Raw genomic sequence first — 20,648 nt, 5'->3', positions numbered from 1 at the left:
CTGGCGTTTTCAGAACGTACATTTCTCTGAGTTGGCCCACTCCAGAACTGGCTGTCCCGACGGGCATAGCTAGAAAGGGCGAGGATTCCGCTAGGGTACATGTACGGGGTAACAGAACGGTGACAGAGCCCATGGTCTTTATCTCATGTAGTCAGTGTCCTTGGGACCCCTGAGAGATGTCCCCTTTCCTAACGGAACCGAAGGCACGGTAGTCCTTTCCACCGATTACAGTCAAGGACAGAGGCCTGCCCCTCACCAGGCCTTCTGATCCCAGTCTGGAGCTTTATCCCTCCTGCACGTTGGGAGACTGTGGCTGGCTTGCCCCACTAGGCCTATCCTGTATTACCCAGGGAGGCACAAGCAATCACAAGGCCCAGCACAGAGAAAACTTCTTGTAATGCTCCCTGTTACAGTGGTGTCACTGCATGGAGGTAACTTCCCAAGTAGGAAGACTTTTTCCCAAATCCAAGACTCCAGAGAATTGCGAGGGTTTCATCCTAACTTTGTCCTCCCTCCCTTTGGGCACCGGCCAGCAATGGTCCGCGGGCATCTACATCCGCTGTTCCCCGATCCCACCACCAAGGGGCGCGCGAAATGAAACGGTTCTGTCGTGGAACGTACCACTGAGGGGTAGAGGGAAGTCCTTCGAGTCGGGAAGGAACCATTCGGGAGGGGGCGTCCGTTCTGGAATAATCCATTGAGCTCTGTGACAACACTGAGGGTCCCCTTACACCGCGTCGGGCATCGACCACGGGTCCCAGCGGAGGCACTCAGGGCGCCGCTGGGTCCATCCCCATTGTAACCGCTCCATCTTCCCGGCACATTCGAGGCCGAGGGGACACCGGGTTCTCAGCCTGCAGCCTTCTTTTCTATCTACTCCAGGGTCACCCCTTCGTTTCTGCATGGTCACATCCAGGTGGGGAGAGCAACGGAGCAAGAGATTGGCTCCGGGATGCGTGTATGTGTGTGTGGGGCGGGGGGGTCGAAATCGAGAAAGCGTTCTGGGCGGCGATTGGTCGCCGCGAGATAGCTGGAATAAACTCTTCCGGGGTGTCAAGCGGCGCCGGAAATCCCGCTATTCCTGCCCCTCCCTCCTCGCCTGCCCAGTTCCCATTGGCTGTCTCTCTGGGACAGGCACAGTGGTCGCCGAGTTGACGCTCAGGGTGAAAGGTGTGCGTGTGCGTGTGCGTGTGCGTGTGCGCACGCGGGCATTTTCAGAGTGTACATTTTTCTCCGAGTTTGACTACTCCAAGACTGACTATCCGTAAGGGGCTGATTAGCTGCCCGGGTCGGTGGCGAGGTTCGGCGCAGTCGCTGGCTGTGCAGGGTGACGGTGGTGGTGTCTTTCCGCGAGCTCTTACAGTCTTGTTCAGCCTTCACTCAGTCTGGAGCGTGTGGCACCGCAGGGTCAGTCGCGCAGATTCATATAATTAAGGCCAAGGAGGGGTCACCAAACTTTTTTGGTGTCTCTCCCTGGGAAGTAACGTGTGTCGTGCAGTTTGGAGATGTGTACCGCTACGTCTGACATCCCAGATGCTGTTTGAGTACATTTGGCGTCTGTGAGCATTTTGGGGAGTTTTTGGTGAATGGGATATTTTATCTGGGTGGGTTTTGTGAGCCATGGTACAAAGTCTGTAGGGATTTGTGTCCTTGTAGACCTGGGTGTGCATTTTCTGAGCTTTTGGGCATTAGAGTCACTGGGTGTTAGACCCTTATGTAGACGTCTGTACCCCAGCGTGTGAGGCCTTTGAACTGTTGTGATTCTGGGTCCCAAGGTGTGATGTCTCTGAGCTGCTTTAGGAAGGGGTTTGTCTAAAGGTGTAAAGTATCTGAGCTGTTTGGGGTCTGTGTGTCAGTAGTAAAATCTCTTACCATTTTGGCTGTGAGGTCTCTGTCCAGGAACTGAGGGAGTTGGAAACCCGGCAGGTATGATTCCGAAGCCTGGAACCCGACGTGCTGATGGTGCGTTGTTGAGGGTGTCACTTGTCTCCTGGAGTCTCAGTACGTATCATAATCAGTCAAATGGGGCCAGTGCCCACCTTGGAGGGTACCTGTGCATGTTAACAGTGTGTGTAAAGGGCCCGGCTCCCAGCTATGGTTCAGCAAATGTTTTCTGAGCGCCTGCCATGTACGTGAGTACTATTCGAGGAGTTTGTGACAGGACAAAACTGACAAAGTCTCATTTCATAGAGTTGGTCAATAAGTAAATCAAGGGTGGCAGGTGCTATGTATGAAGAAAGATAGGGTTGGACCAGGGGAAAGGGTATGTGGAGATGATGTTATTATTTTATTCAAGGTAATCAGGGAAAGTCTCCCTGAAGGATGACGAATGAGCAGAGACCTGGAGGAAGTGAGGGAGCACGCCGTGGGATTACCTGAAGGAAGAGCATTCCAGGCAGAAGGAACAGCAGGTGCCACAGTCCCGGCGGGGCAGTCTACTTGGCGTGCTCCTGGATGTCAAGGAGTCCTGTGATGCACTGGGTCCAGCACGTAGCACTCATTGAAAGGTGTCTGGTGCTGCTCTCTGTGTTTGTCCCACAATCTGTGGTCATCCCCATTTCACAGATGAAGGACCCGAGGCTCCAAGATGTGCCCTGCACCTTCTCTCCTGCTTACACCTGAAATTACTGAAGAGGGGTGAAACTTTCTAGCCCATCATGAGAGACAGAGGGCCTGAGTGTAAGAGCTGCAGGGAGGACACCGTCCACACTGAATGTCAGCCAGCCAGCGGAGATCAGTTATAAAATGGGAATCATGCCCCTCATAACATTGCTACTCTTGATGGAGGGCAGGACTTAAGAATGAGAAAGGAACTGGGGCAAAGGAGAGAGGCAGGAAGGGGAAGCTGGAGGACAGTGAGGAAAAAACCCACTGGCTTCATCATATTGCTTGGATTTGGCCCAGTTCACCTTGATTAACTGATACATTCACTTTTCCCCTGTCCCTACCCTTTCTTTCCCTTCCCTTCTCTTCTCTTTTGTGCCTGAGCAGTTCAGTCCTAAAGCCATTAGGTGTTGACGGGCAAGGCAAGTATATGCGTGTAGGGGCATCCCAATTTGGGAGGTCAGAGCCCAAGGTGGTAAGGAGGATATCCCTGGGGGTTCTGTGGGGAGGTGGTTAACTGGCTCAGGGATTCAGGCTTGAGTGAGGTGTGGAAGTCAAGGGCAGGGGATGGTTCAGCATAGCACGTGGGGAGGACCTCTTTGTGGAGGAGGGATGGCTTATATGCATTGGGATTTGTCAACTCAGTGAATATATAAGGATGGTGGGAGCCACGTCTGTCACTTTTGGAAGAGGGAATTTCCAATATGGAAAGGAGGTAAACTGGAACAACTTCTGAGGAGTTCTACTGGAATTAAAGGTCTCCGTGAGAACTCCTGGTTTTCAATAGATATGTGTGCATATGTGGATAGATTGATATAGAAATATATATATGTGTGTGTGTGTGTGTGTGTGTGTGATTGTGTTCACACATATATTCCAAACTTCCTGAAAACAGCAACATCCCAATGACAATAAGTACACCTACCGCTAGATCCTAGCTTCTGAATACCATTCTCCGCTAAATGCTGGGTTCCCAGGCTGAGGAGAGAAAGGATTAATGAGCCTGGCTCAACTTGTCATGTCAGTAATAAGGGAAAGTTAAGGAATGATGGGGAGATGTCAGGGGGACACAGAATATAGCTGGAGGGCTCTCCCACCGGAAAAGCTGGGGACTCTTTTATCTTTTCCAGCTTCTCTGAGGTATTATTGACATATAGCATGTAAGTTTAAGGTGCACAGTGTGATGATTTGATACACGTAGATAGGGCAAAACGATTACCACAATAAGGTTAGTTAGCACTCTATCCCCTCACAGAATTACCTTTTTAAAAATTGTGGTGATAACATTTCAGATCTACCCTCTTAGCTTTCAATATACGATACAGTTTTGTTCCTTATACTCAGCATGCTGTACATTAGATCCCCATAACTTATTCATCTTGTAGCTGGAAGTTTGTACCGTTTGACCAATATTTCCCCCAGCCCCTGGCAACCGCCATTCTAAACTCTATTTCTGTGAGTTTGACTTTTTTAGAGTCTACATATAAGTAGAACATACAGTATGTCTTTCTTTCACTTACTTCACTTAGCATAAAGCCTTCCAGGTCCATTCGTGTTGTTGCAAAAGGCAGGATTTTCTTCGTTTTTGTGGCTGAATAATATTCCGTTGTATATGTCACCACATTTTCTGTATCCATTCATCCCCTCCATGGCCACTTAGTTGCTTACATATCTTGGTTGAAGCTGCATTGTAAATTGTGACGTTGGTGTTAGTCCTCCAACTTTGTTTTTCAAAATTATTTGGCTATTCTAGTTCCTTTGCCTTACCCCAGAAATTTTATCATCAGTTAGTCTATATGTACAAAAAAATCCTTGCCTGGATTTGTGATTGGAATTGTATGAAATTGATGGATCTATTTGGGGACTATTGACATCCTAATTATATTGAATTTCTCAACAGATGAACGCAGTATGTGTCTCCATTTTGTTAGGTCTTCTTATATTTCTTTTCCTCAGCATTTTGTAGTTTTGAGCATACAGATCCTGCTTATGTTTCGCTAGATTTTGGGGGGAAGCTATTATAAATGGTATGCACAAGTCTTTTTTTTTTTAATTTCCTAATTGTTCATTGCTAGTACAGGCAAATATGCCTGATTTTTTGGTGTTGAGCTTGTATCCTGCGACCTTGTTAAACTCACTTCTTAGTTATAGGAGTTTTTGTTAATAGATTTCATGGGATTTTCTAGGTAGATAATCATGTCATTGGTGGATGGGAGCAGTTTGATTTCCTCCTTCCCAATCTCTAAACCATTTGTTTCTTTTTCTTTTCTTACTGGAGTGGCTAGGACTTCCAGTACAATGTTGACTTATAGCTATCCTCCTGGCCTGGTTCCTGATCTTAGGGAGAAAGCATTTAGTCTCTCTCCATCAAGTAGGATGGAGGGGCGGGTATTTTTGTAGATGCTCTGTGTCAGGTTAAGAAAGCTCCCTTCTACTCCTGGTTAGCTGAATGTTTTCATTATGAACGACTGTTGAATTTTGTCAGATACTTTTTCTGCATCAACAGATAACGATCATGTGGTTCTTTATCTTTGGTATGCTACTATGCTGGCTTGATTGATGTTTTAATGCTGCACCAGCTTTGCATTTCGGGGATAAACCTCACTTGGTCATGGTGTATTATTCTTTTTATATATTGAATTTGATTTGCTACTACTGTCTTTGTTTGACTTTGGTATCAGGGTAATGCTAATCTGAAAAAAGAATTCAACAAGTGTTCCCTCTCTTCTGTTTCCTTGAAGAGATTGCGTAGAATTGCTGTCATTGCTTCTTAAATGTTTGGCAGGATTTTCCAGGGGTACCATCTGGCCCTGGAGATTCCTTTTCTGTAAGTTTTTCAACTACAGACTCAATTTTAAAAATAGATGATCTGTTTCTTTTTGGCTGAGCTTTGATAGTTTGTTCCATTTCGCCTAAATTGCCAAAAGTAATTATGTAGAATTATTCATAGAATCCTTTTAATTTCTGTGGGATCTGTAACCTGTTTCATTCCTGATGTTGGTAAGTTGTGTCTTTAGTTATCTTGCCTTTTTTTTGTCTGTCTGGGTAGAAGTTTATGAATTTGTATTGACCTATTGAAAGAACCAGCTTTGGGTTTCGTTGATTAACTCTATTCTTTTTCTGATAACTGTTCCAATCTCTATTTCCCTTATTTGCTTGCTTTGAATTTATTTGGATTTTCTTTTTCTAGTTTCTTAAGGTGGAAGCTTTCATTATTGATTTGGGTTCTTTATTCTTTCTAATACAAGCATTTGATGCTGTACATTTACGGCTAAGCACTGCTGTACCTGCATCCTGCAGATTTTGGTAGGTTGTTTTTTCATTTTCATGTTGCTTAAATTAATTTGTAACTTTCCTTGATCCTTGCTCTTTGGTCCATGGATTATTTAGAAGTATGTGATTTAATTTCCTTGTGTTTGGAGATTCTCCTCCTAACTTTGGCTTACTTATCGGTGGTTTTTCTCTTTTGGTCAGACGACATTCTTTGTATGATTGCAGTTATCTTGCAATTGGTCATATTTGTTTTATGACCCAGGATATAGTCTACCTTGGTGAAACTTCCATATGCACTTGAAAAGAATGTGGTATATTCGGCTATTGTTATGTGGAGGGTTCTATACCTGTGAGAACATTCGGTTCACCCATGCATTCTAATTTGCTTTCTCTCCGTTCTGTGTATTACTGAGGTTGTTGAAGTCTCCAGCTGTTCTTGTAGATTTGTTTGTTTCAGTTCTTCCAGTTCTGACTTGGTCATGTATTTTGAAGCTTTGCTGTTGAGTACTGTGCAGAATAGAGTTAACATAGCAGGCCTGAGACTATAATCCTTAGAAGGGCTGGCTTGTTGGCCCTCACGTCGCGTCTGAGAACTTGGATTTCAAGAGGTTTCCCACCGTTGCCTCCTTCAGAAGTGTAGTTTACTCCTCCATCTGTCCAAACAGTATGTTTTATGCTAAACACCTGCTTTCCTCCTGGGAACCTGAAATCTTGTTATGTGCTAGGCCCCGGGTTTCTCAGGAGCTTCCCTGGTGGACAGCATTTCACACGCGTTGTCATGATCCGTTGCCGGAGGGACAAATTGCGTGATTATCTACTAGGAAAGGACTCTTGGAAGCTTGCGCTGGTTTCCTCCGGATGTTGCCCAGTGCACCTCTCCCCCTGGATGATTTGGCTTTGTATCCTTTTGCTGCAGTAAATCTTAGCCATGAGGATGACTATGTGCTAGGTCCTTGGGGTCCTCCTAGGAATTCATCAAAAGCAAGGGTGGTCTTGGGGCATCTGAAACAGTGGTGGCAGCTGTGGATTCACTAGCGAGACTGTGACTCGCTGAAATACGGTGAAAGCCTTGTTTGAGTAAAGGGAGGATGAAGCAGTAGGGATGACGATCTTTTTGTGCTCATTGACTGTGGATGTACCCGTGCTCTGAAACAGCAGCTGAGCCACTGACTGTTGTGATAGGTGTTACTTACAGAATTTGAAAACAAAAGATCCAGATCCAGGAGAGTTAGCGCACTGCATCCTCGGCTGCTTCTGCTGTGCTGCCTGATGTGAGTGGGGTGGCGGGGGGTGGGGGTGGGGAGTGCAGCCAGCTCCTGACTTTGGTGTTTGTTATTTCCTCCAGGCCTGGGGGGAAAGGATGCAAACCTTACAAAAGGTGAACTCTGGGTCGGCCAAAAAATGTTAAAAGTTTGACTTGCTCTCTCCTACAAGCGGAAGAAAGCAAGTAAAATCAGGTTCTGGGCTGGAGAAAGCTTCAGATAAACTAGAGGCAAGAAGGGGAAAAAGGTCTGCAGGCTTTTCTTCAACTTGGCGGCGGCGGCGGCGGCGGCGGCGGCGGCGGCTGCTGCTGCTGCTGCTGCTGCTGCTGCTGCTGCTGCAGCAGCAGCAGCAGCCCCTCCCAGCACTCGCGCCCGAGCTCCCCGGCCGCTGTGCGGTACCCTGGTGAGTGTCAGTTTACTGCTAGGCGTTTGAGTAAAGCGTCCCTGGGAGAGGGAAAAGGGGGAATTTTAAAAATGGCTTTGTACGTTGTGGCTGTTGCATCTGGATCTTTGAGAGAACTGAGACGAGACGTTAGGCATATGACTCTTCAGTGCAAGAGAATGAGCTTTTCCAGCCTCCTCACGGGATCAGTGAGACAGACAAAAGGACAGGAGGCTGTGTCAACCCATTTTGAAAATTTTTAAAAATTCACGATTTTGTCCTGGCCAGTTGCTAAACGTAATGTCTTTACAGTTAGATTATAAAACACGTTTTGCTATGAAAGTACTCTTGCCTACAGCCCTTCCATACAAAAGATTAGGGGGACATTAGGGGATAATTAAAGAAATGTAAGTTTTGTTGTTTGTTTTTGTGTTTTTTTTGCGGTACGCAGGCCTCTCACTGTTGTGGCCTCTCCCGTTGCGGAGCACAGGCTCCGGACGCGCAGGCTCAGCGGCCATGGCCCATGGGCCCAGCCGCTCCGCGGCATGTGGGATCCTCCCGGAGCGGGGCACGAACCCGCGTCCCCTGCATCGGCAGGCGGACTCCCAACCACTGCGCCACCAGGGAAGCCCCGAAATGTAAAGTTTTGATTTCAGGATTGTACACAGTGATTGTATAACAATGGAGAACACACCACCCCTGGCACCTGGTGGGGGAAATGTAGAGAGGGAGCGAGGGCATTAATGATCTTGTCTGTTCCTGGGAATTTTCTGTGTTTCCTAAAGGAATACTCCCCATGCAGCCTTCCAAGCTGCTGTGAGCACTTTTTTTTTTCTTTTTGAATTTTACTTTATTTATTTTTTTATACAGCAGGTTCTTATTAGTTATCTATTTTATACATATTAGTGTATATATGTCAATCCCAATCCAGTGAGCACTTTGAATGCAAACTGTCTGCTGAGGCTCCAGTCACACCTGAGGGAGCTCTGACTGTGGGACCGCAGGAGTGGCCCCAGCCCCTGGATGGTGCATGCAGAGCACCTCCAGGTGTCAGCCACCCTCGGAAAGAGGATGCGCTGGGGTCCCGGACAGACAGAACTGCTTGGAACGGGCTGCCTCCAGGCAGTGCCTCTGAAACTAAGGCCTCAGATGGATTATTCAAACTGGACAGGGAGTCCTAGGGGGGCAGGTCCCTGGGTGGGAGGCCACACTGGGGCCCCAGGGAGCTGTCCTGCCTGCCTGATGTATGTCCTGCTCGGGGCAACCTAGCAGTTGTGAACCCTTTGTTTCTAGGGATACATGTATGCCTCGGAATTACCCTTCTTGTGTGTGAGCCCTGAATATCCCGACGCAGCCTCAGCCTGGACGAGTAGTGACCAGAGTATGCTGTGCCTGAATTGGTGCCTCAGGTGCCTCAGCTACAAAAGGTTCATACAAAAAACTAAGCCGTAAGGTTCCTGGCTTTCTAAGTTAGACCTTCATGGTTAATGACACCTGTATTTAAATGGCTGAGTCCTGGAACCCTAAGGGATGTAACTGACATCAGTACTGCAGTGTAGGCTGGTGTCACTGCGCTGCCTGGGTCCTAAGACCTGTGGCATTCCCCTCCCTCCCTCTGCAGACTGACATCCTTCTCGCTCGTCATTAAGACACTGGGTCCAGTCCTTCACCCGTTACGTCAGCTCCACAAGTGTGGACTGACTTTCTACCGTGTCTCAGGTCCTCTGCCCTGAGGACACCAGGATGAACGGGATGTGTTTCCAGCCTTCTGAGAAGGAGTTAAAAGTCTGGTGAGGGAGACAGACGTGGAAGCAAAACCTCGGTGCCTCAAAGACAATGGGCTTATCTGGCTTTGTTCAGCAACCCATGGCAGATCACACTATGAGCATTTCCCACGTAATTTTTCCCATCCACTAACAGCATATCCTGAAGATCCATCTAGTCAGTACAGCTGGATTCCCCTCATTCCTGTAGGCGTGTACAACCTCAGCTACCAAGCGACACTGGTGTGTTGCATCAAGCTCAAGGCCAGTAAGAGAATTGCCTTCAGTATGTGTTCTCTAAAACACTCAAGGATTCTTTGTAAGTTTCCAGAGAAAGCAACATTCAGGCTTCCCTTAATTCACGGGTAAATTACAATCATGGAAAATCCACTTTATTTAACTCTCTGCTTAAAAGTGTTTGCCTCCCTGTAACCCTCAGCCCACAGATGCCGGTAGCTCCTCCCAATCATTTCAGCACCCAGACCTACCCTCTGAAACTTCCTGTCAGCTTCCACCTACTTACCAGGTGCACCATTGTGGTAGTAAACCACATAACATACTGGTTATCAACCACGAGAATAGGATTTTGTGAAGGTATCCCCAGACCTCTTATTCTCATCAAAAGGATAGGAATGATATGGTCCACGTCAGGGTTTGGTCTGGGGAAATAGCATGGCAGCATGGAGTAGGACACAGGACTCCCCAGGAAGGATTCCAGGCACCTTCCTCGTCTGTCTTGCTTTCTGTGACAAGATAATGGTTCAGGGACAGACGGGGTGTGAGGTAAGGCTTCGTTTCCAAGGTCAATCACGGCCGTGGGCATCAGTGTTTAGGATGGTTCTGTGGTCGTCGTGGCTCTTGGCTCCCGGGTCTGGGGTCCTTCTCAGAGAGAACGAGCCCTCTCCAGGCTGCGTTACCAGAGTCACGGGCCAGGCGAGGGCTTTAAGCTACTAGGGAAGGCTGTCTGCTTCGGCACGGCAGATCAGATCAGAGGAGGACAGCTGAGAGGAGAAGAGGGGAGAAGATCTCCTCAGGTCAGGGGCAGGTGTCTGATCGGTGAAGGGAAGACATTTTTCCTAAATTCTGGTTGCTCTGGGCTTGTGTGGCATGGAGGGAGTGAGGGTGCAAGAGAGAAGCAGAGGCTGACTGGAGGTGGGGAGAATAGATCATATAACCTCATATCGTCTGTGTCCCACGGCCCCCGAGAAAAGCCCAGGCCATGTGGCATCTCAAAGGTCATCTCCTCTCACCACCTCCATCCACTGGCCATGAAGAGAATGGATCTGAGATAAACTGAAGCCTCAGAGAGACAGGCCAGTGGGGTGGTGGTGTCTTCTCAGAAGATCCGCTGCCCTGCCCTTGGTTTGACTCTCACGCTGTGTCCTTTACGTTCTCTCTCCTGTGCTCTCAGGTTGGTCTTCCCAACTGTGTGTTTGTCCTGGGAAGAGTCAGTACGTTGGAGACAGTCTCGCTACCAAAGGAGTTTATTAAAGTTCCTGAGAGTTTCCCAGGCAGAGTGAAAAATCAAAGATTCTAGGGCACCGTTGTAGCCACACTAAATGAGATTCACTGAGTGCGGATCATGGAATCTGCATTTTTGTGTTGTTTTTTTTTTTTTATAATTCCTCAGTTCTGATTGACATGGACAATTTGTCTGGGTACTACCAGAGCAGAGGAACGAACGGTCTTATTTTCGCTACTGGCAGGTTTCTCTCTCCATCGGGAGCATGTGGAGGTGACAGAGGTTTGCTGCCTTCTCTGATGCACAAACCCAAGACCTTCAGGCTAGGAGACTGACATGCTGTCTGCTGTTCTAAGGAGGCTCTCAGATCATTGTTTCCACAAAACATCCTGATTCCAATCCTGTCAAGCCTCCATCTAAAAGATTTCTGAAGAAACCAGATTTCTATTTAGTGTGCAGTTCCATGCTGTAAGGTCAATTTGTGTTATGTGTTAGCTGCTTTTCTACATATTTTGCAGTAGCCATTGGATCTTGCCCTTGACTGAATAAATACAGAACACACTTGAGTTTTCCACAATGCCTCCACAGACCTGTGGCTCCACCCCTTACTGCTGGGTGACACTGAGCGGGCTACTTAGCATCTCTGTGCCTCAATTCCTCCATTAGTAACATGGAAACACTAGTTAGGAGTAAATGTAACTACTTCTTGGGGGCAGTTTAGAGCACTGACCATGTTAAGACATGGGAAGTTGTCAGGACAGTGCTCAGCATGTGACAAGTTCCTGGTGAATTCTAGCTGTTGTCATTACTGCTGTTAATAGTGTTACCGTTCCCACATTTCCCTGGAGAGTGTTCCAGAGAAACAATGTCAAGACCACCTTTGACTCACCACATGGACTTTGCACTATCACTTCAGCCTCTCAGGGACTCAAGAACTGAATGTATGGGGCATGGGTGTGGGTATGTGTGTGTGTGTGTGTGTGTGTGTATTAGCATAATGAGTATTTAACTCTCCTTATGGGGATATTGTGAAGCCTAAATACAATGCTGGGGTTTCATCAGGGGCTCGTATGGAAAAGTTTAGTGCCTATTCTCTAGGAAATTAGAAGTCTAATGACCTCTTCGTATGATTTGTATAATGATGGGAAAGTAAGTGATCACTGGACGATTGTAGTAGAACATGAGTATATACATTTTAAAAAACATTCCAGAGGGAAATTTAAAGGCCCAAGGACCTCATCATATAGCCCTTTTTTGGGGGGGGGGCATTATTTTTATGAAGCCTAATTCTCCTGTATCAAATTCTGAATATCTGACTCTTATGAAGATACAAAAGTATTAATACTCAAACTTTCATCAGTAGGACTTTATTTCTTGTGTAGTTTTCACATTGCCGGTTTTATGGTGTTTCTTATTTCTTCCACTAATATTCACGTTTTTTTAACCAAAGGGTGATGGTGTGAATATTTTCTGAGTTACATCCTGAGGAGATGGTAAACAGTGTTTTTGGATGGAGAGTCTGAGGAGGGGGGCAAAGGGGAGAGAGAGTGGAGCGGGAGTGGTTGAGGAGAAAGCAACGGGGGCAGGGAGAGAGATATGGGTACAAGCAGAAACCGAAGTGAAGAGACACAAGAATAAAAGCTCACCCTTCTGGACTGTGTTTAACTCTCTATATGTATAAGTGTAATAAGGTCTCTGAGTACTCACAGCAACATTATGAGGTAAGCATTTTTAATGTTATCATCCCTTTTTGCAGATGAGGAAGCTTGAGACACGTAGAGGTTAACGGGTGAAGGAACTTGCCCAAAGTCACCTGGCCGGCAAGAAGTGAGTCAGATTGCTACGCAGGCCTGAAAGAAACAGAGAGGTGTGGTATCTGACCCCCAAATCTGGAATACACTGCAGTGTCCAGTGTCCTCTGGATCAAAAGGCAAGTGAACATGTCCATCGGCATGAATCAGATTACCATGGATCTGTGTATGGATTGAGCATGATGTCTCCTAAGTGCATGAAAGACCACGGGGTGTCGTGTCAATATGCACACGTCACAGAGAACAGTTCCTGGTCCATATCAAGCTCTATACATGTCTTTGCTTCTACCGACATCAGTATCAGCATCCTCATCCTCATCATTATGGGGAGTAGCATAACCATACTATAATGATAAACAGAACAACAGACACAAAAGTATGAAGACATTACCTCCCCCCATCTCCTAATCTTTAAAAATGCAGAGAAAAAACCTGGAAGGCAGTAGACTACATATTAAGTGTTTTTCTCTTGAGTGTGAAATTCTAGATAATGCCCAAATAACCTTTTTTTTTTTTTTGGCGGTACACGGGCCTCTCACTGTTGTGGCCTCTCCCGTTGCGGAGCACAGGCTCCGGAGGCGCAGGCTCAGTGGCCATGGCTTATGGGCCTAGCCGCTCCACGGCATGTGGGATCTTCCCGGACTGGGGCACGAACCCGTGTCCCCTGCATCGGCAGGCGGACTCTCAACCACTGCACCACCAGGGAAGCCCCCAAATAACCTTTTAATGTGCTGTATCTTCATTGTTACGTAGCCAGTTTTTCTATTATAATTTGAAACTAGTTTTTCTGAAGACCTGTTCTCTTAGGTATCTTGACGTTTCAGGATGAAAAAAAATTGTTTTGGTATCCTTGCCAAGTGAAAACCCAGTCAGCACACTTAAGTGAGGAGTATGATCTTTGGTACAGTGGGGGGTGTGGGGCGTGGGGGGAGCAGAGAGGTCCTGATGGAAGGTTAGCTAAGTCTGCAAGCGTTGTGAAAAAGGCCACGGACGATATAAGCCCAAACCAAACAACAACTCACAGGTCCCTAGGAAGAGACTGGTGTTCTATCCACATAAGTGTCTGTATTAGGACTTCTTAGACCTTTGCTCTTTTGGCTCCCGTGGCACAGTGGGGCAGCGTGTGGCGCTTGTAACGCAGTCCTGCTTTGACCCAGGCTGTGGATGAGAGTTGCAGCCTCCCCTGCAGCACCGCCCCTTTTGTGGGCCAACTGGAGCACTTTTCTTGGTGCCTGGGAGCCTCCAGATTCAGAAGGGAAGGGAGACAGAAAATGCGTAGCTCAGTAGGTAGATCCGACCCTCCCAGATAGAGCCATGCACAGCAAGTGAGATGCAGGTGCAGCTTGGTGCAGTAACCCGTTGGGAATTAGCAGAGTTGGATTGGGTGACTCAAGGAAGAAATGTGGACGTGAATGCAAAGGGGAGGAACCACATTAAGAGGGGTAAACAGCTATAATTCCCATTTCTGTAACAGGGTAGGGTACTCCATTATTGTTGGGAGAAGGCTCCCTGGTCTGAGCTCTGGGAGGGCGTCACGGCACTTTAGTGATGAGCGTTCTGAGGAACCGCCATCAACCCTAACCAGAGGGCGCTGAGTGTCTGAAGGCAGGAAGTCTCAGTCTTTACCCCTAACAGACACAGACAGCTTCTTAGCCCTGCTGAGAGTGGTGCTGTGGCACCTGAGGGAAGCTCAAAGTTGCCCTCTAGCAAAACTACCAGTGCTCCTTATGTCCTAATCCAGGTCAGGGTGGCTGCCCAGACACTGTGCACTGATCCGGATAAGTCTGATGGGTGTGTGTGTGTGTGTGTGTGTGTGTGTGTGTGTGTGTGTGACAAACAGTGACTTTATTCATTGAATCGTTCACCAAGCTCCAACTATGGTCAAGGCACTGTGCTGGATGTCTGGGGATACATAAAAAAACAAACAAAAAAATGGTCAGCTGGGTATCTGCTCAGTCAGCTGACTGACAAGGACAAGGAGGGATCATAGATACTGAATGACAAGCCTGTGCCAGGCCTTAGAAGGAGTGAGAGGCAGGACGTGGGGGAAGAGCAGAGAGAGTCGAGGTGGAGCAAGCAAGGAACTAGGAGGACCGCGTGAGGGGCAGCTCCGAGTGAGACTGATGGCCTCACCTGGACTTGACATGGCCTTCCTAACTGAGCTCAGGTCCCTGACTCCATGGCCACCTGTGCTCTGGGCACAGCATCACAGACTCCACTAGCAGCCTGCGTTCATTCAACAGTCCATCGATTGGACACGTAGTTGCGGGGCCTACACTGGGCACCAGCCACTTGGTACTTGGGAAACATTCAGTGAACTGACCGGTGCTTTAAGGATCTTGACCCAAGTTCCACTGTGAGGCCAGAACTGTGGCTGATGGGGCAACAGAGTGACCCACACGTGTGTAATGAACGTTGCAGCCTCTTTGGTTAGGAGTTTCCGGAATTAGGGATCGTATGAAAGATGCAATGCTCCTCCCCCCACCAAAGGGAAGAGAATCTGACTCGAGATATGCCCTGTTTACTCCATTCTCCTGTGTCATTTTTAACGCAGAAATAACTGGTCCAAGAAGAGCTACCCTTTATTGACCAAGTACATTTGAGTCGAGGTCCTTCATTCACTGAGGAAACAAGTTCGAAGCACCGACCAGACACTAGGTCTCCGCTACTGGGGCCAGTTTGGGGATGCAGGGATGATGGGGGCTGCAACCTGCAAGCAGATGACTGCCCCCTGTTGTGTGAGAAAACCCATGGCAGGATTTAAATCATAGAACCCTAGGAACACAGAAGAGAGCCTCTGACCCCCTGCCATAGTGTGCGGGGTCGGGGGTGTGTGGTGTGTGGGTGTTTGGTCAGGACACACTTCTCAGGGGTGGGGAGGTTCTTCAGGTGGCACTTCGATCATCCACAGTTTACAGACACAAGCTGAAGAGCAGAGACATGAACATGGGTGGAGCCAGATTTCCATTCTCAGTCTGTTGGCTCCAGACCACCATGGCAGCTGGGTCAGCTCCAGAGCTGTCATGCAGCCACTACAAACACTTCCTCTGCCTCTGCTTGCCTCTCAGTTCCTTCCATCTGATAAATAGAGTGAGACTGGTGGAGATATAACTGGGGGAGGGTTGATTGCAAAGCCTCTCTGATATGGCAGAGTGCCCCCCCCACACACAGGGGAGGCTGAAGTCCTGCCCGGCCGTTGGCTCTGAGGCAATCCTTTTGCGCCGGTGGACTCCAGTTTCTTGGCTGCAAGGCAGCTCCTGCGAAGGCAAACACAGAGAGCGTCTTAGAACCTTTCAGGGTGGCTTTGCCCTACTGGGTTCCTGCATTTCACAGGTGGACATGGTATTGGGACAATGATGACTTTCCTGTCACGGAACAACATCTGCATCTCGGCACCTGAATCACAAGCCAAGTGGGTTGTCGTGACCGCAAAGAAGACGGGCTTTGCAGTCGGGCAGAACTAGGGCTTGACTGCCAGATCCAGCCTTTACTGCATCAGCGACCTAACCTCTTTGAGCTTGTTTCCTCGTCTATGGAAGGCGGGGGTTGATACTTCTCTGGATCTATGGGGAATAAAACCGCATATGCCCGGCTCCCATTAGCTCAGTAACTAGGCTCCGGGTGAACCATTTTACACTGCGCCCTGTGTTAGGGACACATCAGTGTGGAGGCAAGCATGCCGGGGGCCTCTGGGCATCTACTCCATCCTCTGGCTGGGGTGGGGGTTGGGGTAGTGGCGGTGGAACTGGTGCCATTTCCATCTTTTTAATTGTCTTTACATATCAAAGGCACACACTTCATTTCATACTTAGGTGTGCTCTGCTCAGAGGAGTTATACTGAATGAAGTCAGTCCTCACAGTTGAGTCTGTAGCAGGCAGAACCAGCAGTGGGGACACCTAAGGAGTTGCAGGAAGGTGCTGTCAGATTCCCTAAGAGGGTCCCCATACTTAGTGCGCAGCTGATCCTTGCCTCCCTGATGATCACAGGGGACTAGTAAATCACAGCCTTGCATGGGGAGGACCCGTTAATATACTTTCTCCTGTCCTAACAGAAACTCAGACTATAAACTATAGTGAAAATCTCATCAAAACAAAGTCCATGGGTAGGGCAGTTCAAAGCCTGTTCAATTTAATGGGTCACAGATACCATAAAGTGACAGATTTTTTTTCCCATTGTTCAGCTTATCCCTCCTCACTGTGAAGCAGGTGGTCACCCTGGATCCCTCTATGCTTCCAAAACTGTGGCCAAATTCCAAAGGTCATATTCAAAGGCAACAGTGGGCCCGTATAACATAAGGCGAGAGAGCTTTTCTGTCTGTATCCTGTTCTTAGCAAGGAAGCCTTTCCCAGAAAAACTCAGCCATCAGATTGCATTTCAAATCAGCTCACTGTGAACCACAGTAAAACGTGTGTCCGTGTGGGGAATTCATAATGAAATCTCCATCACCTTCCATTCGGTAAAAATATCAAATCTGGTAACTGTGACTTTTCATCCAGGTACTCCTCAGGAAAAATGGAAATTGCTCTACCCAGCCTGACAGCTGAACCTAAGAAGGAATCAGACAGATGAGGAGGGAGGAAGGGCATGTAAGATGGAGGGAACAGCACGTGTGAGGTGGTGAAATCTGTGGGTGGTGGGGGCCGGGAGCGGGGCGGGCAGGGGGGGCGAGGGAGGACGAGTGTGAGCACACCAGCCATCTGATGAACAGAAAGAGGTCTGGGTGCGCTGGAATATCAAGTGGGGCTTGGAGCGGAAGGAGGGGGTCTGGTGACGATCAGACGTTTGGGGGCAGGCAAGGCCTGCTGTGCTTAGTCCAGGAGGCTGGACATTATCCTAAGAGCAGCGGGCAGCCCCTGCAGAGTTTTGAGCAGGGCTGTCATGCCCAGGTTAGGACTTAAGAAAGCTTCCTCAGGCAGTAGGATAGACAATGCGTTGGAAAACATCAGGATTGCTGGTGGTGGTCAAGGAGAGAGATGAGGGTGACGTGGAACTCACTGTGCCGATGGAGAGAAGTGTCAGGATCTTGCTTAGAAAGACTTAGGAGGCAGAAAGGTGGGGCTTGATGACTGAGAGGGTGGTGAGAGAGAGGCAGCAGGCAAGGATGGCCTTAAGGATCTCTGGCCTAAGCAGCTGGGGAGAAGGCTGCCTTGCCCTGAGTTAGGCAACAGTAGAGGAGGTGCAGCTATGTGGGGAGGGGTTGTGGATGGGTTCAGTTTGGACTTGTTGAGTATTCCTTGCCTTTGGGGCTCAAACATGTATTACCTGAATGACTTGGGGTAGCTGACCTAACCTCTCTGTGCCCAAGATGCCTCAACTGTGATAGCAGGCTCAATGTAAAATAATCCTAGTTGATGAGGTGGGAAAGCAGAGACTACAGAGAAGCTAGGGGAGCTGCTCAGAGTCACACAGGCCGTCAGAGGAGGAGTGACCCACAAACCTAGGCATACTCGATTCAGAGCCCACACTCTTTATTTTTTTAATTAAATCCGACATACCATATTACATTAGTTTCAGGCGCACAACAAAGTGATTCCACACTTTTAAACATTAGGAAATGAATAACACGATAAGTTTGGTTACCATCTGTCACCGTACAGGCTTATTACAATATTATTGACTATATTCCGTGTATGTACATTTCATCCCCGTGACTTATTTATTTTATAACTGGAAGTGTGTACCTCCTAATCCCTTCACCTATTTTACACAACTCCCCACCCGCTCCCCCTCTGGCAACCACCAGTTTGTTCTCTGTGTCTCTAACTCTGTTTCTGTTTTGTTCCCTGTGCTCACTTGTTTTGTTTTTGAGGTTCCACATACAAATAAAACCGTGTGGTATTTGTATTTCTCTGTCTGCCTTATTTCAGTTAGCATAACACCCTCTAGGTCCATCCATGTTGTCGAAAATGGCAAGATTTCATTCTTTTTTATTGCTGAGTAATATTCCGTTGTGTATATGTATACCACTTCTTTTTTATCGATCCATCTATCAATGGGCACTTCCATATCTTGGCTAGGGTGAATAATGCTGCAGTGAACAGAGGGGTACATACAGCTTTTGTGATTAGTGTTTTTTGTTTTCTTCAGATAAATACCAAGAAGTGGAATTGGGGCTTCCCTGGTGGCGCAGTGGTTGAGAGTCCGCCTGCCGATGCAGGGGACACGGGTTCGTGCCCCGGTCCGGCAAGATCCCACATGCCGCGGAGCGGCTCGGCCCATGAGTCATGGCCGCTGAGCCTGCGCATCCGGAGCCTGTGCTCCACAACGGGAGAGGCCACAACAGTGAGAGGCCCGCGTACCGAAAAAAAAAAAAAAAAAAAAAGAAGTGGAATTGCTGGATCATATGGTAGTTCTAGTTTTAGGTTTTTTAGGAAACCCTCACTGTTTCCATAGTGGTTGCACCAATTTACATTCCCAGCAACAGTGCATGAGGGTTTCCTTTTCTCCACATCCTCGCCCACATTGCTTACTTGTTATTGTCTTTTTGATAATAGCCACTTGACAGGTATGAGGAAGCACCTCACTGTGGTCTTGATTTTGCAATCCCTGATGATTAGTGATGTTGAGCATCTTTTCATATGCCTGTTGGCCATCTGTATTATCTTCTTTGGAAAAATGTCTATTCAGTGTTTTGCCCCACTTTTTAATCGGGCTCTTGGTTTGTTTTTTGTTTTGTTTTGATAATGAGTTCTGTGAGCCCTTTAGATGTTTTGGCTATCTACCTCTTTTCGGATATATCACTTGCTAATATCTTCTCCCATTCAGCAGGTTGCCTTTTTGTTTTGTTGCCGGTTTCCCCTGCTGTGGAAAAGCTTTTTAGTTTGATGTACTCCCGTTTGTCCATTTTTGCTTTTGCTGCCCTTGCCTGAGGAGACATATCCCAAAAATTATTGCTAAGACCAGTGTCAAAGAGCATACTTGGCTATGTTTTCTTCTAGGAGTTTTATGGTTTAAGGTCTTACAATTTAGGCTTTAATCCATTTTTTGTTTATTTTTGTATGTTGTGTAAGAAAGTGGTCCAGTTTTCCCAGAACCATTTATTGAAGAGGCAGCCTTTTCCCTAATGTATATTCTTGGCTCCTTTGTCATAGGGGTTTATTTCTGTCAGAGCCCACACTCTTAAGCATCCCCAACTGTTCTCTCCGTAAAGGCTGGGGAGAAGTGGGAAGAGCTGGTGACTTCAGTGTCCGTTCACAGCTGGTGGCACCAAGTCTGGGTAAGATACATCATTGATCCTGCCCACAATGCACTGGGGCGGGGATAACCATCCCCACCTGGCACGAGTTCACCAGGGTGGTGATGTCATGGGCTCACTCCAGCAGCCAACCCAGGTCAATCCTGCCAACCACAATCAACCATTTAGCCAATCATGAAGGTCTTCACTGTATCCGTTACATCCCCCCACTCCACGCCAGGCTGGCTGTTGAGACGGGGAGGTGAGGAGGAATTGCAGAGCCAGTCCCTGCCCTTGGGAGTTGAGTCATTAATCAGACAGAGATCTGACACCCATAGATGTGGTAGCAAGTGCATCATTGATCCCCTGTGAGGCTGGGTTGCTAGGAGACGAGAGGAGTGACAAGGATCAGGGTGGGATGAAGTGGACATGGCGGCAGGGGTGGGGGGAACGGAGCAGGGTATGCTGGGTACTTGCCGAGGCCAGTCCCAAGTGCAGAATTACCCACAGCCTGCATGAGGGCGCCTGGAGGATGGATGGGCGGGTGTAAATGAGGGAATCAGCAGCGCCACCCCATCCCCACCTCAAAGTCTGTATCCCCAACCTGTGTATTGGGTGTAGGTGGTCTGGGGGTCCCATCTGAGACAGCATACTCTCCCAAGTTACAGAGTAGGAGCCAGAATCCTGTGATGTCCAGACATGTCCAGCATGTCAAATTCTAGGCCAGAGACCGAGCCACAGGCACCAAGAGGCCAGAAAATATTGGATGGGAGTTGGCTTAAAACGCAATGGCCGGTGCTTTGCGATGACCTAGAGGGGTGGGATAGGGAGGGTGGGAGGGAGGCTTCAAGAGGGAGGGGATATGGGGACATATGTATGCATATGGCTGATTCACTTTGGTGTACAACAGAAACTA

The 20,648-nt window shown here is 48.0% G+C and overlaps 1 long non-coding RNA gene across 2 annotated transcripts; it reads left to right on the top strand.

Moving 5' to 3' along the window:
- The first annotated feature begins 1,207 nt into the window (after window positions 1–1,207).
- LOC138842514 (uncharacterized) lies at window positions 1,208–20,545 on the top strand. Of its 2 annotated transcripts, XR_011377163.1 has the most exons (4): window positions 1,208–1,407; window positions 12,503–12,676; window positions 17,055–17,144; window positions 18,646–20,545. It is a non-coding gene; the product is annotated as an uncharacterized lncRNA (long non-coding RNA). The 2 variants fall into 2 exon arrangements; XR_011377164.1 differs by lacking the exon at window positions 17,055–17,144.
- Window positions 20,546–20,648: the final 103 nt, after the last annotated feature.

Source organism: Globicephala melas, chromosome X, assembly GCF_963455315.2.
Source record: "Globicephala melas chromosome X, mGloMel1.2, whole genome shotgun sequence".
NCBI classification, from domain to species: Eukaryota; Metazoa; Chordata; class Mammalia; order Artiodactyla; family Delphinidae; genus Globicephala; species Globicephala melas.
This window is presented reverse-complemented; position numbering and strand designations above follow the sequence as displayed.